This window comes from Mastigoproctus giganteus, chromosome 11, assembly GCF_048544385.1.
Source record: "Mastigoproctus giganteus isolate SK-2022 chromosome 11, ASM4854438v1, whole genome shotgun sequence".
NCBI classification, from domain to species: domain Eukaryota; kingdom Metazoa; phylum Arthropoda; class Arachnida; order Uropygi; family Thelyphonidae; genus Mastigoproctus; species Mastigoproctus giganteus.
Window position 1 is genome coordinate 8,198,530 of NC_143585.1, and position 14,511 is coordinate 8,213,040.

Consider the following 14,511-nt stretch of genomic DNA (forward strand, 5'->3'; position numbering starts at 1 on the left):
ATCCTGTATTTGGTGGTTATGGGCTCGAACCCCGGTCTAATCAAGAAGCGTGTGCTGTTTTGTATATTTATCAATGATATTGATGAAGGTATACCAGGCTTAATGTCCAAGTTTGCAGATGATACAAAGCTTAGCAGGGCTGTTAATGACAGTAACGACAGTATGCAGCTGCAACAGGATCTAGAAAAGTTGGGCAGATGGGCTGAGAGGTGGCAACTGAAGTTAAACATTGCATTTGTCAAAGTACTGCATATGGGTAGCAGTAACCCCAGAGTAACATACCTACTGTGCAGTACTACACTCAGGGTAGTGAAGAGTGAAAGAGACCTGGGGGTAATTGTGCCATCAGATATGAAATTTTCAGTGCATTGGAGACAAGCTGTGAGAGCAGTTCATGTTATCTTGTATTTGATAAACAGGAACTTTGCTAGCAGAGATAAGGAGGTGATTAACCCTTTGTATAAGGCAATGATTAGGCCACATCTTGTATAATGCATTCGGGTTTGAAGGCCTCAATTTAGGAAGTGATGTAGAGCTGCTGGAACAGGTACAGAGAAGGGCAATGAGATTGGTGAGGGGAACAAATTGGTGCTGTTACTAAGAAAGAGTTAAGTTCTGCAAATTTCAGCTCTGGAGACTAGGCACCTGCAAGGTGATCTGATTGAGGTGCTTAAAGATTTAAATGGTTTCAGCAAGCTCAATGCCGATGGTATTCTTCCTCTTTTTCAGATTACAAATATGAGGGATGTAAATTCAAATTGAGGAAAGACAGTTGCAGAATAGGCATGTGGAAGTTTTGTTTTAGCCAGCAAGTGGTTGATTGTTGGAACAAATTTCCATCTGCCGTTGTGGAAGTAGATAGCTTAAATAAATTCAAGGAAGAACTGGACAAAGTTTGGAGCAGATGCTGTTTAAGCTTGCTTTCTTGCATCATATCCCACTGCTAAGTTCTGCAAACCACAACTTCTGCTTGTGAGAAAAAAAATTAACAGTATCAGAGGATATGTTGCAATTATTTATGAGTTGTAATAGAGCAATGAACAACAGATGGAAGTCTGTTCCAGCAATCAACTACTCGCTGGCTGTGCAGAAATTTACCTTTAACCAGCGGGTAGTTGATTGCTGGAACAGACTCATCTGTTGTTCTGGAAGTTGATAGCTTAAATAACTTTAAGGCTGAACTAGACAAACATTTGGAACAAATGGATAGGTGAAATGAGGTTTTTTTTTTTTTTTTTTGTTAATGCTGTATAAGCTTGCTTTCTTGTATCATATGGCTCACCTAATGCTAAAAAGTAAATCATTACATAGTGATTTAACATTATGCTATTTACATGGTTGTCAAACCATGTTTCGGTTTCAGTACCATTAATAATAATGGAGTTAGTATCTTAAGAATAGATACTATTTTTGGTCAGTCAAGAAATACAACCAAGGGCCATTATTATCTGAGGTATGAATGAGGTTTTTCCAGGAGTGAATTTCAGACATGTTGATAGCATTGATGTACTATCTCAAGCTTTTGGTATTTGCTCTTCAAATACAACCTACCTATCATGGATCAATGAATTTAAATTATAAATGAAAAGGCAAAGGGTATTTACAAATATAAATCATAGGTAAATCTTCCATTTCTAAACTAATTTAGAAATATAACATACAAAGTGGCTAATATTTAAATAGAACAAAGGGGATTGAAAATCAAGCAATGAATGAAAAGATTGTATGTCTCTTCAGGTTGAAATGCACTTGTCTGTTTAACAAAGTATATACACTTAAGAGCTTGTCACATTGTCAGCATCAACAGACGGCAAAAGGGAGCAACTTCATATTCCAAGGGCTGTAATCCAGCAAGGTTTGCAAGTCAGGAAAAACTGACAAGACATCACTAGCATGACTGTTGCTGTTACGAGGATAACACTTGCTTTTTGTAGCACTTGTCAAATGCATACTTGTGAGGGTCGGCGTTGAGTTTTTAGACCTGACAACTTCATTAATCGATGGATATGTTAAATAACATACATCTAGCCTATTTAAATGCAAAGCACAGTTCTAAATTTTCAGTTCAGCGAGGATTTCCTTCCTGTATCTTTTGTTGTTGAACACTTTTTTGGAGGTCAGCATCTATCGCTTGTGATTTCCTTTGGTAGTAGCAAAGTAGCATTTGCTTTGGTAGGAATCTGTTGGTAAGTACTAGCCAGTTATGGTCGGCTAGCAGCTGTGCTGAAGAGATAAGGGGGAAGAATGTGCCAAAAGCAGTGATCCCAGAAATTCGACTCTGTAATTTTCCCCATGACCATCTTGATTGTGAATAGCAGCCTTCTTTCTCTGATGTAGGATTGTTGCCTGTGCTGCTGAAGGGCATCTGCTAACTGTGTTGATCTGAGAGCTGGGGGAAGGTGGAATTTAGTGTTGGCAATGTCCTTTGTGTTTGCTGTCTAATCCATGTGTTTCTCTTCTTATCTAACAGTCTGATTCCTAATATAATTCATTCCATTCTTCATTGTTTAATTTTCAGCTTCTCTTCCATTCTTCTGGTGAGCGCCTAAGTTTCACTTCCATAAGTCATGGTGGGGAGTATACATTGGTTCATTATTTTAAATTTCAGACAAATTGGGATATTGCTCCTCAGTATGCGACTATATTTCCTGAATGCTATCCATCCAAAATTTATTCTTCTCTTGACTTCCAGCCATTTATCATAATTACTGCTAATGACTTGTCCCAGATAAGTAGTGAATCCATCTTTTCAATTACTGCTCCTTCAATTATTATATCCTTTTTCTGTGGCATACTTTGTTCATCATTACATTTGTTTTTACCATATTCACTTTTAGTCCGAAATCCTTACTAACTCAATGTTTGGAGTATTCATTGAGCAGAAAAAAAAAAAAAAAAAAAAAGTACTATATACTATGAACTAGTATTGAATGTATTGCAAAATGAATGATTTTATGTTACAAATACATTGCAACAATGACATACAGTCCAGGAAATTAAGTGTTTGGATTTTACTAATGGAATAATGCATAAATCTGGCACTTGTGATGGTATTATTATTTAGCTCCACATTATTTTTTTTTAACTTAACAGCATAGTGCATTGTAACCAATGATCATAATGCTAATAAGACTACATAGTTATAAACCTTGAAAGCATTTGAGAGATGCAATCAGAAGGAAGAGACCAAATCTGTGAGAAACTAAAAACTGGAAATTATTCCATGATAATGTAACTGCTAAAGTACCAATCACGCTGATTTCTTGAACAGATTTCTGAATAATCTCTGAAACTCAGAGCATTCCCCTTATTCACTTCAACCTTGTGTCATGTAATTCTCTACCCATCCCTGCCAGCTAAAGAACTCATTAAAAGGGACAACTTTCTGGTAAAGCAGAAGCTATGGCACCTACAACAAATGCAATGATGGGGAGAAAAAAAAAAAAAAAAAAAAGAATTACATAGCTGGGGTCAGGGGAGTGTGTAAAGAGACAAGGTTATTCTTCAAAATTCAATATGCTATTATATTTAAATATATCTGTTTAAATAAAAATTCAATTTTGGAACTTCTGATATTACCTTATATAAAATAACACGAAACCATCTTTAATCAAAGGGAGACTAGTAAAGACCAAAAAGCACTTACATTATTTACTATTGGGAAAACAATATAAAAGCTCTTAAACAAGGGTTGTTATGCCATATTGCTTATTTTAATTATTATTGTAACTCATTATTTTTATTAATTACTTCATAATTTATTATTAATTTTATAATTTATTCTCTCCACAAGAGAAAAAATTTTATATATTACATTTTTAGTATACTTTTAAAATTGGTGAATACCACCTATTTTTGAAAACACAAATGGTTTAATTAAAAGTTTAACAAAAAATAGCAGAATACCTTATCTCAATATCAGTACACTGAAAAGATATTTTTGGTGTATTTGAGTGCAAGTTAGACAGCAACAAACAAACCTAGTGGACGAATGCAGGGACATACTGTAAGACTGCTCATGTGCAGTGGCTGCAGTGTACATTGGCAATCTCCCAAAAATATGCTTGCTTTATGTTAACAGATTAGAAGTAACAAATAAATCTGACTAAGTTGACTGATAACCATGCTTCAGCCAATAGATATCTTGCATTTCATTTCGGCACCAGAGGCATAACTAGATGGCAAGAGCATTCATGGCCACAGGTGCCAATTTATTACAGACACAAAACAGAGTTAAAGACTTAATAATTGGATCTAAATATATTTACAAACTATGACATTGAGGCCTGATGGTCAGGAGGTGAGTGCAGTAGCACACGTTCGTTAAGTGGACCGGGGCTTACGGCTGTGACTACTAAATACGATTAACTTTGGTATCGATGATTTACTGTAAACTCCACTGATCTGGTGGTTGTGCCAGAGTATAAACAAGAACATTGTATCGCTCACTAGCTGCAATAGTGGCACAACTCAAAATCCTTAATTTTTGAGTTAATACAACTAATGAGGTTGGGATAGTGGACTCTACATTTATGCAATAACAGTACCAAGTGAGCTCAATATTACCTCGCTAGGTGACACAAGTGTCCTTATGCCATCTAGCCTATAAAGTGTGATGATGTATTTAGATTATAAATACACCATACACCATCAGTCATCTCTCATATTGTGGAGTTATACTTCATAACTGTTTTGCCATCATTGCATCACTCGGGTACCTACCCACCCACCCACGTAAGAAAGGCCAAATAGCCCTGAAACGGTGCTGTCTGGGTGGTGATATCCATCTTTTTTTTTTTTTTTTTTTTTTTTTTTTATGAGAACCCCAAACACGAGAGGTATTATAACCTATAGTACTTAGTACCGTGCTTGGGTTGGAGATTGAGAAGACGAAAGAAGATATTTGTTGACATTGGACTTGAACTTCTGTAGATTGTAATTTTCAGGAAATACGTATGAAGGAAGGTTGTTCCAGAAAACAGCAGTTGAATGAATAAATGAGGAAGATGAAAAGTTGGTTCTGTGGGTTTGAAGTTGGACAGTAAATGGATGTTGGCTGGTGGCGGCACGTGTTTAGACTGTTTTGAAAGAGAGAGCGGGAATTATAGAAGCCAATTCAGAAGAACAGTGCCCATGGAAGTATCTGTAGAAGAGGCATGCAGCAGAAACAGTGCGTTTATGAGACAGCGAGTGGAAAGACTCTGTTAGAGATGAATCATTAATTAACCTAACTGCCCTCTTCTCAATGGAATCAAGAAGCCTGAGAGAGGTTTTGGGGGCACCACCCCAGTTGTGGGAACAATATTCCATGGCAGGGCGGATTTGCGATTTATACAGAGTGAGCAGCTGTTTGGGAGAAAAGTAACGCCGAGAGCAAAAGAGAAAACCAAGTTTTTTAGATGCAGAGGAAGCAATATTTGTAATGTGCTTGTGCCAAGAGAGATTAGAAGTCAGGGTAATCCCCAAAAGAGATATATCATTTTGCCTAGAAATCGGAGTGTCACTAAAGATAAGCATAGGAGCAGAAGAATCCTTTTTGCGAGATATAAGACAAGATTGAGTTTTAGAAGGGTTGAAATCAACTAAGTTGTCTTTGCCCCACTGGAGAATTACCTGAAGATCGGCATTTAAGGAATTGGCAGCAGATTTTCGAGAACTTGCAGCTGATTGAGCTGGACAAGGTTTCTCAAAATGGAAAGTTGAATGCAATGTGCTATCATCGGCAAAACTATGGATAGGATTTCCAGTCAATGGAAGAAGGTCATTGATATACAAGAGGAAAAGAGTGGGGGAAAGAACTGAACCTTGGGGGACACCGGCATTAGTGGAGAAGTTAGAAGACAGAGAGCCATCTACCATCACCCTCAGTGAGCGATCAGAGAGAAAACTGGATAACCAATTACTAAAAATAGTTGGCAAACCATAAGATGGTTGTTATTTGTTGTTATTTGGTTTTTAGGAGCATTAGCAGCTAAGGCCATATTGCTCCGGGATATGCGGTGGTCGTTCCCTGACCTTCCCGCATCCTCCGTATTTGGTGGTGACGGGCTCGAACCCCGGTCTAATCAAGAAGAGTGTGCTACGCACTGCTGCTCCTTCCCACCTGGCTACGGAGGCGCCTGCCCATAAGATGGAAGCTTGTTTAGAAGACCTTTATGCCAAACACAATCAAAAGCCTTTGAGATGTCAAGAGCAACTACTTGTGTTTCACCGAACCTTTCCATTGAATTAGTCCATAAATGGGTAACATAAGCCAGAATATCACCAGTGGATCGACACTGACGGAATCCATACTGGCGATCGTTGATCAGACGGAAGGTTTCTAGGTAGTTTAAGAGTTGGCGGTTAATTGATTTCTCCATTACTTTAGAAAGAGTAGAAGTAATTGCAATGGGACGATAATTGGATGGGAGGGATTTGTCATCCTTTTTAGGAACTGGCTGGATATGAGCAAATTTCCAAGCAGAAGGAAAAACACCTTTGGAATAAGAAAGTGAAAAAAGGCGGCAAAGAATAGGAGTAAGTTCAGGAGCACAGGTTTTGAGAACAAGTGGAGAAATACCATCAGGACCTGGAGCTTTCTTAGCATCAAGATTCATCAAAATCCTTCTGATATCCTTTTGACGGAAGACCACAGGAGGCATTGAATGGAGCGTGTTAGGAATGGTGGGAGGTGTTTTACCAAGATCATTAATACATGAGCTCAAAGAAAAATGGGATGCTAGCAGGTCAGCTTTATCCTTGGCTGAAGTGACAACAGAACCATCTGGTTTGGACAGAGGTGGGAGCAGAGATGGGCAAAAGTTGCGGCCAATAGCTTTGGCAAGAGACCAGAATGCTCGGCTACCATTAGGGCAAGAAGCAAGTTTTCTACTCTTAGCCTGTTCAAACTCTAGTTTGGACTGATTAATAACTGCTTTACAATTGTTGCGAGCTTTGGTGTAGGCAGAAAATGAAACTGAAGAATTAGAAACAAGCCAATTACGATATGCAACGTTCTTCTCTTGGACAGCCTTAGCACATTTATTGGAAAACCAAGGTTTAGATAAAGGACGAGATTTTAAAGTGGAGTGTGGGATAAAGGATTCCATTCCTGCAAGAATAATTTCACTGACACGATCTGAGCAAACGTTGACATCAGAAGTTTTGAAACAGTAATCAGACCAAGGAAAAGAAGAAAAGAAGTCTCGCAGTTCATCCCATTTTGCATTCTTGTAATGCCAAACAATACGAGGTTGGGAATAGCCATGAGATAAAGGTTCCATTGGAGAAGAGGCAATCACCAAGTTGTGATCTGAAGTGCCTAAAGGACCTCTCACTTCAACCTTGTACTTAGAAGGGTTGTTTGTGAGAAAAAGATCAAGCGTATTGGCTGTATGATTAGGATTGTCCGGTATTCTTGTAGGTAAATGAACAATCTGTGCTAGGTCATTAGTAATTGCAAAAGCCTCAGCATCTCGACCTGCTGGGTCGGTGTGACTAGAAAACGGAAGCCAGCTGGAGTTGTGAACGTTAAAATCACCAAGGAAAATTACCTCACTGTTAGGAAAGTTGGATTGGAGAAAGTCAAGTTGCAAAGAGAGGAAGTCAAAGAGCTCCAAGTGATTAGTGGAGTTGGGAGAACGGTAGAGACAACAGATGAATTTTACACAATGAGGTAGAGAGATTTTAAGCCAGAGAAGATCAAAGAGAGGAGATTCCAAATTGCCAAGTCTCTGACAGGGAATATCCGAACGGACATATGCACAAGTACCGCCTTTGAGGCGAAAGGAATCATACAGCAAATAATTTGGACATCTGAGATGAGCAGTAGTTGAATCAACTGATAACTGAGATTCAGTCAGAAAAAGTACATGGGGTTTGGAAGACTGCAAGTGGAAATGGACATCGTTGAGATTAGAATTGAGACCACGTATATTTGTGAAATGAATTAGGAAGTCCTTGGGAGGTTTAGATCTTTTCGCAGATAAGCTTGCTCTATTATTTTGACAATTCATGGTGTATTCAATAGTAAGAAAAAGTGGGTGGGACATGCTGTATCAAGTAATGAAATTTTTGGATATGGCGTACATGTGGTAAGAATATACCCAGATCCTTGACATAACGTGGCCTCGAGAATGCTCCCCGCATACACACTACTCGGACTCCCTCCAGTCACTATCTGGCAGAATAGAGGTAGCAAGATTATACACTAGCTGATCCGGAAGCTTCCTAGAGAGTTACCAATAGGTTCAGTCCGGTGTACTAACTAGCGGCCGGCCTGCGAACACCGTTTTAGAGCTGTACCCTCGAAATGTAAGGAATATTGGATCTCGCCACGACATTCATCATAACCTCAAAAATCATCAATCATACTGCATGATGGAAGAGATAGGGAAGGGTGGGCCGGAACTTAGCTCTGGAGACTAAACATGGGTTCCACCACTTCAAGCCTCCAATAAGCAAAGTGGTGGTATTTCACCGGTTGATGAGAGTCATCTACCACCTAGTACTGCCTGGTAACATAGAGGGGCGGTGTTCCTCCATGTGGTGTGGGAGCCACACCTCGACCCCTGCTTACGTTGGTTCACACCTGGGTGTTCACCCACCATGTACTTGTGCATAAAGGTTATACCCAGGATTACTAACAGTCCCACCATCGTGAAGGTGCAAGCAGAGGATTTGGCTGTCATAGACCGTCTGGACTTCGCCGAAATTGGGTCCACTTTGACTTGAGTGTCACCCAAATATCAGTTCCATCAGCATTTTAGACTCTCAGGTAGCAAGAACAGCTTGTCTGGCATATCTGAGAGAATGTCTGTGACAACCTCAAGGACCATCTGAGAATAAGTAACATTAGTCTTCTCCTCAGGTGAAGCGTTACTTATTCGAAGTAGTGCAATATCAAGGGAACTCATTGTGAAGGTATTCTCAATATGAGATACAACTTAAAACGATGCCGCTTTGCTAATATTCTGTTCATTCAGATTTGGCTATGTATTATTGATGCTTTCGCACTATACTTATACATAGTCTAGACTTTTCCACAGCTTGAGGCTTATGCCCTAAATGCTTTACAAACAGAATGATTACAAATCAGTTAATGTTAAAGCTAATAAAACAAAAAAACCTGTGGAGTCATTTGTAGATTTCGAATTGATAAAAGTTTATAAGAGTTCCATTCTGATTTCAAAAAAGCACAGTGAGCTCCACTGTTTGTTGAACAATAATACAATTCTCAAATTGTCATGTCAGCTTTTATAACAGTCTAGAAGTTAATTTATGAAAGGATTAAATGTTTTCTAAGAATGACTAAATTCTTCCACTTTGCTTGTTTGTACACCAGTAATTACATACAAACTTCTTGTTCTTATTTATGCTTTACTACAATTACGTTCTCAAAGATTAAAATGCAGTTAGTTTGTTAGCCACCTGAGCAGGATCCTCAACAGTTGAACCACCAATATCCAATCGAGCAATCTGATTCATCCCTTTCCTTCTAGAATTTACATAAGTAAAGAACTCTTTCCTGTTTTTCTTTGCATCCTTTGCCAAAGATTTCTAATAATCTGCCTTTGCCTGCCTAATCTCGTTTGTGCCTTGGTTACAGACCAGCTTACATCTATTATAGGCTTCCATGTCACCCATTAATTTATATGTATCCCATGCATTTTTCTTCTCTGCCACATGTCATTATTTCATCTGACATCCATTTTGGCCTTAACCTTGAACAATATTTCTTAGTTGGTATGAAAAGTCTAGTAGCTTCCAAGATTAATTCTTTGAATACTTCAGTTTTGAATTTTCTGTTGGCAACATCATCAGTTGGTCCCACCGTATAGAATTTAAATACTGTCTCAGCCCACCATAGTCACTTTTATGACAGCAAAAACCTTTCTCTTTACTCTTGATGGTAGTTACCTCTTTGAGTAAATCCCACTTCAGCACACTGATCACTGCCACCTAGTGGTTCCTTTATCTGCAGATTCTTAATGCATGAAGAATCACTACTGATAATCAGATCAAGAGTATTACTTCCTCTAGTTGCCTCCCGAACATGTTTCTGCAGAATACCATCCAATAAATCCACAAAACCCTTGCTAGTGTGTGTGACCAACCCACAAATTCCAGTCAATATCTGAGAAATTAAAATCCCCCATTATAAGACACTCTGATTTACTGGCCTACTATTTCTCTGCACAATTGCTCATTATACTCATCAGATTCATTAGGCCTATAACATACACCTACACTCATTTTTCCTTTCCCATTGCTCATGTCACACCAAACAGACAACATTGCATTGTCCACCAACATCAATTGGATGCACTTCCTTAGATTTTGTGTTTCTTAACTAACAGCATAACCCCTCTTCCCTTCATGTCCTGTCTATCCTTTCTGTACACATTGCACTCCCCAAATTCCAATTCTGCACTGCTTATGTCTGTGTGACACCACGTCTCTGATATCCCAACAATATCTGGGTTTGATGTCTTAACAGCACTTCAAGCTCATGAAATTTATTAACTATACTCCTAGCATTGGTGTATATGCAAGTATACCTGCACCTGTTTCTACTCTTAGTTACCATAACACAACTCATGTATTTACTTGTTCCACTATGACTCCCAGCAGTCCTGAAAACCCCTATTGAGTTGCTTTCCAGGCTGCTGCTCAACTGCATTTCAATAGAAGTGGTGCAAGAATAACTTTCACCTCTGCCAGCAGCTACAGTTAATCTATTAGTCCGTGCATCAGTTTTCCGACCCACCTAACTCTGCCTTGATACCATTAGAAAATATTCTTGCATCCTTTCTATTTAAGTGTATCCCATCCTTGTAGAAGCAGTGTCTCCTGTTAACAAGCACAGAACAGGTTAAGAAAAATTCTACCCCTTGAGACCAAAAAACAGAAGTTGAAGTTATAAATGAGGAAGAAAAAAAAAAAGACAGTTCTGGTGAAGTTTGAAGTTGGACTGTAAAAAGATGTAACTGTGTTGTTAGCATCCTTTTCAAACTTCCACAATCCAATCTTCCACACCAGTCCAAACACCCACTAGTGCCGACGAGGCTAGCCAGGTGGATGAAGTGCCTACCTGGCAACCCAAAGGTCACGGGTTCGAATCCTGCCCTGGGTTTGGATCAGAGTAAAATGCAAAAACTATGGGAGGTGCATTATGGCCACAGAAGCCGATGCACCAACAACTAACAAAAAATAAAAAACACGCTAGTGTGTTTGGACTGGTGTGGAAGAGAGAGTGAGTGGAGATTATAGGCAATGGTCAGGCCACACCTAGAGTACTGTGTACAGGTCTGGGGGCCTCATTTTAGGAGTAGAGTTGCTAGAATGAGTACAAAGAAGGGCAACAAGATTGGTGAGTGGAACAAAGGGGTGCTTATACGAAGAAAGGCTAAAGTTCTGCAAATTGCAGCACCTGGAGAGTAGGCACCTGCAAGGTGATCTGATTGAGGTGTATAAGGCCTTGAATGGGTTGAGTAAGCTGATTTGGATGGGATTCTTCCTCCTGCTCAGACTAAGAACCTGAGGGGGCACAGTTTCAAATTAAAAAAGACAGTTGTGGAATAGATGTGTGGAAATTTGCCTTTAGCCTGCATGTGGTTGATTGCTGGACCAAACTTCCATCTGTCATTATAGAAGTTGATAGCTTAAATAGATACAAGGCAGAACTAGACAAACATTTGGAATGAGTGGATGGTTGAAATTAATATTTTTTTGACTGATGCTATATAAGCTTGCTTTCTTGCATTAGTGCTACTGCTAATCTAAAAGACATGCAGCAGAAACAGAATGTCTAGGAGACAGAGTGGAGAGACTTGTTAGAGATGGGTTATTAACCTATCTGCCCTCTTTTGAATGGAATCTAGAAGCCTGAGAGAGGCTTTGTGGACACTGCCCCAGATGTAGGAACAATATTCCGTAGTGGGGAGTATTCGCAATTTGAAAAGAGAGCAGTTGTTCAGAAGAAAAGTAAAAAAACTGAGGGGGGGCAGTTGCCCTCTGAATCACAGCCTATTAAAATGCACTAATTGCTTGATGTTTGTGGAGCAGTCAGGTATGGGACATGATACTGCCATGGCGGATATCTTTGTGTGTGCGCGCGATGCAAGAAGTGTAAGGAAATCAGGCGACAACTCAGCATTGTTATGGGCCTATATGAGAGCTTGAAGGACAGGGTGAATGCCCTCGAAGGAACTAAATTGAGGGGCCCATCAAACTCTCAGCTGCCCACACCAATGCCAGAGCTTGCACTTGGTCATCGCACAACACAGCGGCAGCCCCCAAGGCAGAATGTGCTGGTCCCAAAGGAACTAGTAGTTGTTGGTGACTCTATTGTCAGGGAAACGGGAAACATGCTTTGTAAAAAGGATAGGTGGAACAGGACCAGGGTATGTCTGCCAGGGGCAAAGGTTGGTGATGTTGTAGAGCGCATTTCATCTTTTAAGGGCACAAAAGGTGATATAGTTTTACACGTTGGCACTAATGATATTAAGAGTAGGAGACCGGCGGAATTATTTAACAAGTACAGGTCACTGTTGAAAAAAAGCCGTGAATTAGGGTTGAATTTGAAAGTGTCTGCAATTCTGCCCAGACACGATAGGAGGGAGTATATGATGAGAGCCCTGTCGATCAATTCGGCCCTGGAAGGATTGTGCAAGGCTCAAGGGGTAGAATTTTTTTCAGCCTGGTCTGTACTTGTTAACAGGAGAGACTGCTTCTACAGGGATGGGATACACTTAAATAGAAAGGGTGCAAGAATGTTTGCTGATGCTATCGAGGCAGTGTTAGGTGGGTCGGAAAACTGCTAGATTAGGGGGATACAAGGACTAATAGATTAACAGTAGCCACTGGCAGAGGTGAAAGTGATTCTTGCACTGCTTCTACTGGAATGAGCCGCAGCCTGGGAAATAAGATGCAGGATAGTTCAGAGACTGCTGGGAATCATTGGGGTACAAATAAACACATAGGTTGTGTTAGGGTAGCTAAGAAAAAGAACAGGTGCATGTATACTTGCGTGTACACCAATGCTAGGAGTTTAGTAAATAAATTTGATGAATTTGAGGTATTGCTCAAAACATCAAAGGCAGATATTGTGGCGATTTCAGAGACATGGTGTCACACAGATATAAGGAATGCAGAACTAGCATTTGGGGAGTGCAATGTCTACAGAAAGGATAGACAGGGTAGGAAGGGAGGAGGGGTTATGCTATTAGTTAAGAAATACATAAAATCCAAGGAAGTGAAGCCAGTCGACATTGCTGGACAGTGCAGTGTCAAGTCAGTTTGGTGTGACATAAGCATTGGGAGATCAAAATTGAGAGTAGGAGTGTGCAATAGGCCTAATGACTCTGGTGAGTATAATAAGAAACTGTGCAGGGAAATAGAATGGGCCAGTAAATCAGAGTCTTATAATGGGGGATTTTAATTTCCCAGATATTGACTGGAATTTGGGGGCTGGTCACTCACACACTAGCAAGGCTTTTGTGGATTTATTGGATGATTGTTTCCTACATCAGCATGTTCGGGAGGCAACTAGAGGGAGTAACACTCTTGATTTGATTATCAGTAGTGATTCTTCATGCATTAAGAATCCGCAGGGAAATGATCCACTAGGTGGCAGTGATCACAGTGTGCTGAAGTGGGATTTACTCAAAGAGGTAACTACAATTAGGGGTAAAGGGAAGGGTTATTGCTTTCATAAAGGTGACTACGATGGACTGAGACAGTATTTAAATTCTATACAGTGGGACCAACTGATGATGTTACCAACAGCAAATTCAAAATGGGAAGCATTCAAAGAACTTATCTTTGAAGCTACTAGGCTTTACATACCAACAAAGAAATATTGTTCAAGGTTTAGGCCTAAGTGGATGTCAGATGAACTAATGAGACATATATCAGAGAAGAAAAATGCATGGGATACATACAAATTAACACGTGACACAGAAGCCTATGATAGATACAAGTTGATCTGTAACCAAGTTACAAAGGAGGTTAGGCAGGCGAAGGCAGATTACGAGAAATCTTTGGCAAGGGATGCAAAGAAAAACAGCAAAGAGTTCTTTACTTATGTAAACTCTAGAAGGAAGGGGATGAATCAGATTGGTCCACTTTATATCAATGGGTCAACTGTTGATGATCCTCCTCAGGTAGCTAACCAACAATGAATATTTTGCATCGACATTCACACATGAGGAGTTATTCAGCGAGGGGAATGCCAGAGGTGTATTCAACTCTGGCAGTAAGCTAGAAATTCTTGTAATAACTGAGAGTAAAGTGGAGGAGAAATTGTTGAAGATAAATACAAGAAAGGCACCTGGGGTGGATGGGATCTATCCAGTTATATTAAAGGAAGCAGCAAAGGAAGTAAGCAAACCCTCAGCCATAATTATGAGAGCTTCCTTGGACTCAGGGGAAGTACCCATGGACTAGAGATGTGCAAATGTAACCCATATTCACAAAGGAGGATCAAAGGGCGACACAAATAATTATAGACCAGGTAGTTTAACTTCT